We start from the raw sequence: 3,460 nt of genomic DNA, 5'->3' as shown, positions 1-3,460 counted from the left end.
CAAGCAGGGCTCTGCCTCCTCACCTCTGCCAGGCAACCTTTCCCTGATCCATATGTATCAAAACCCACTCTCCCTCCCATTTTAAACACTCCATAACATCCTGTGACATCAGCTAGTGTACTTAAAGTCTTGCAAAAATTAAAGTTTTGTTCTAGTCTGAAAGAGACTTTCATGCCATAACAGAGAATAACTTATAACCATCTGTCAAGCGTGAATTAGAGGTAGGTGATTACATTGAAGAGCAAGGTAATGGACTAAACCTCATTAGTTCTGAAGTGCTGCAGTAATGAGTGAGTAGAGACCTCCAGTTTTCCAGGGTCTCCATCCTGCTTCCAAACCTTACAAGAAAATTACCTCAGTAATTACTGAAGAGGTCTCTAACAAATTCTCCCATTTTTATTTTCACATTCACTATGACAAATAGTGTCATTAGAGCCCAGGGTAAATTGCACAGTTGAGTATTCCTTGAAACGGGAAATGAAAGCAGATCACCTTCCCCCAGAGCAGCTGTCCCACCACCAGCCTCCACAATGGCTGCTTCACAAAAGAAAGAGCTGTGAGTCTCCCTCTCTCTTCACTGGCCTGTAGAACATCTGGGAGCCAGTGCAAAACAAAAAAAGTCCCAAGAGCAACCCAGAAGCACAGAAGGACATACAGTCACAGAATAGCTTCTGGTTGCTCTAAGAATTAGAATTTGGACCTCTTTCTTCCTGGGTGCATGCAGGAGAAACAGTATCTTTTCCATAGCTTAAGCCAGCAGGTGAATTCCAAGAAATCAGCAAGTGAAACAGGTGGAAGACCTACAAATCCTAATAAAGACTAGGTTTAAACTGAACTGATAATGATCTTAAGAGATTCTCAAGAAAGGTCTTGAGTCCCTTTAGCCTTCCAGTTTCTCAAAACCAAAGTAGCATTTCAAAAAGTAGATATTCAATTTGGTCATCTATGGCAGCAATTCAGACAGTAAGTTTACTTGCTGTTTTCTCTTAGAAACTTAAGACAAAAAGCAGAGGATAAAGGGTCAGCAAAAGGAAAATTAGAGCTACCAACCTCTGCCTCTAACACAGCAGTAGTAAGGGGGCAGAAGAGAATTACATCTCCTAGGCAGTATTTTGAGGGACAGTCTGATGCAGTTCCACCATCAGCTCACACTAATACGAGAACAAAATGCTGCCTTAATAGGCATTCCCAACTTCTCCTACTACACCCCAGGAAACACACCACTCTTTTTTCTGACCCTTTTTATTACTCCAAAGCTACAGACTCACAGGTACAAAATTTTTCAATAAACAGTCCCTGAGCAGCCATGGCATTTCTAGCAAATCTTCATACATGGGAAAAAAGGTACAGCTGGAAGGTCATGATCCTATTTCTGAAAAGGCTTACAGAACAAAACCAAAAAAATGCCAATTTTGAGTAAGCAGGGCATCAAGTTAAAGACCTGCTAGTTACACAAGAACTATGTGATACCTCTTGATGGGTTAATGAAGTATTTTCTGTAACAGGAATAAAAAAGTAGGGGGAAAGGAAGTTACCCTGAACTAGAGAAACCCTCTCGTTAAGGAACCTCATCTGCACAAAGCCATATTTTAAAACAATCATTTAGAAATCAGGATAAGCTCTTTAGACAAGACTCAAAGAGGGAATTAGGCAGCACAACACACAAGCGTTATGTATTCTGACATACTTTGCAATTCAGCAAAGTACCCTGCCTCTCCATAAGATGAACCCTCATTTTCACCTGGGCTGCCTGGATGCATCAGGACAGACATTACTTCAGACACAAACATTAATGTAAATTTAAGCACCATGGGATTGCAGTTGTTCACAGGACTTCAGACAGACAATTTATTTTGGGGGCAATATGCCACAAATAAAAACAGATTTCCCACTGCTCAAGAAAAAGCAGATCTGGCAAACAAATGTCTTGATCTTGAGATGTTACTCTCCTGTCTGAAATAATCTGATTCATTGCTCCAGCTAACACACTCCACACTTCTCCTGTACAGGAATTTTTCTGAAGTAGGTATTATTTCCATTTCTGAAAGTCAATTTTTCATTTATGGATTCCTATCTACAACAAACAGGAACAGCAGCAAAGGAAAAAGCTATGGGATTGTCAGCAAACATACACTTCTACTTTCTGATAATAACATGTTACTGAATCATAATGTTGCAAGATGCTTTTCTATTTTAGTATATGTGCAAGATGCACATCAACTGAATGTGTGGTTTGTTTTTTTTAATATAACTTGCTTGTACAACTGGGGGAAATTAAGAATCACAAAGCTGGCTGAGCACATCACATGCAGCAGGAAACTTACAGAAGTGAGTTTCAACCTGTAGTTCATGAAAGATAACAAGAAAAATAACCCACACACCAAACCTACCATCAGTAGGCTTATGAGCTGTTGTATGGAATTCCACCAAGGAAGGTTTAGAAGCTGAAAGCAACTGCACTATACTATACATTCTGTATTAAACAGTCAGTTCCCTAAAAGGTACTTATTAAAATGGCAACTTATTATTAACCAGATCTGTCCTCTGGATACCTTCAAGTCAAAAGCTTCCGAAACAAATAGGTTGTAGCAATTGGTAACACACTCCCAGGGTTGTTTTGGTTACGGAAATGTTATTACTGACAATGAAGCCTACAAACCTCAAGAAACTTAGCTTAATTTTTTTTTAAGCCTCAAGCTAGAATTCTACTGCTGCAAATGCATTGGTAGTGAGCATACACACATATATATATATATGAAAAGATACGTAAATTCTATGCAGAAAATCTCCCCCCATTATCTTATGCACACTTGCAAATGCACTTCAAATTCAGGTGTGCACTTTTAAGGACTATTATCTCATAGGGTTGGGTTGTTTGGGTTTTTCTTAAACCTTTACAGCAATATATATCAACAGGTATCAGTCCAACTACAAAATCACTGCAAGTTACTTCCTATTCCTCAACTCACAGCCTTTGAATAGTCCCTTACAAAAGGCAGGCATGGCAAAACAGCAGCTGAGTAATGTGCATGGTTTGGGCAGTTTGGAGGTAACTCTGCGTTTGTTTAGCTCTTAGAAAAGTTGTTTGTGCTTTTTTAAGCAACCCCAAACTGTTACTGACCAGCGATTTTGCCAGCTACCTCTTACAGCTGCTGAACACACCGCAGACAAGCACCAGATGCATCTCACATGGCGAGTTAGTGGAAAGAGGAAAAAAGTTTAAACGTCTGCGTGCTGTGACCAGCTACGCTGTTGTAAAACGAGGTATCGGCCACAGACGTGAGCAAGAGCAGACTTCTTACATCTCTTTAAAAACTTTTCTCTGAGAAATAGCGGCGTCTCCAGAGAAACCGCCGGTTCGCCCTCCTGGCCCGGGGACCCTTCCCTGGGCTCGGCCGCGCTCCCTGACACCCGCTGCGGGGCTCCCGGGGGCACCGAGCGCCGGCCCGGCCACACAGGG

The sequence above is a fragment of the Chaetura pelagica genome, unplaced genomic scaffold (assembly GCF_000747805.2).
Source record: "Chaetura pelagica isolate M959 unplaced genomic scaffold, ChaPel_1.0 scaffold420, whole genome shotgun sequence".
NCBI lineage: Eukaryota > Metazoa > Chordata > Aves > Apodiformes > Apodidae > Chaetura > Chaetura pelagica.
The sequence above is the reverse complement of the archived record's forward strand: the minus strand, read 5'-3'. Positions refer to the sequence as shown.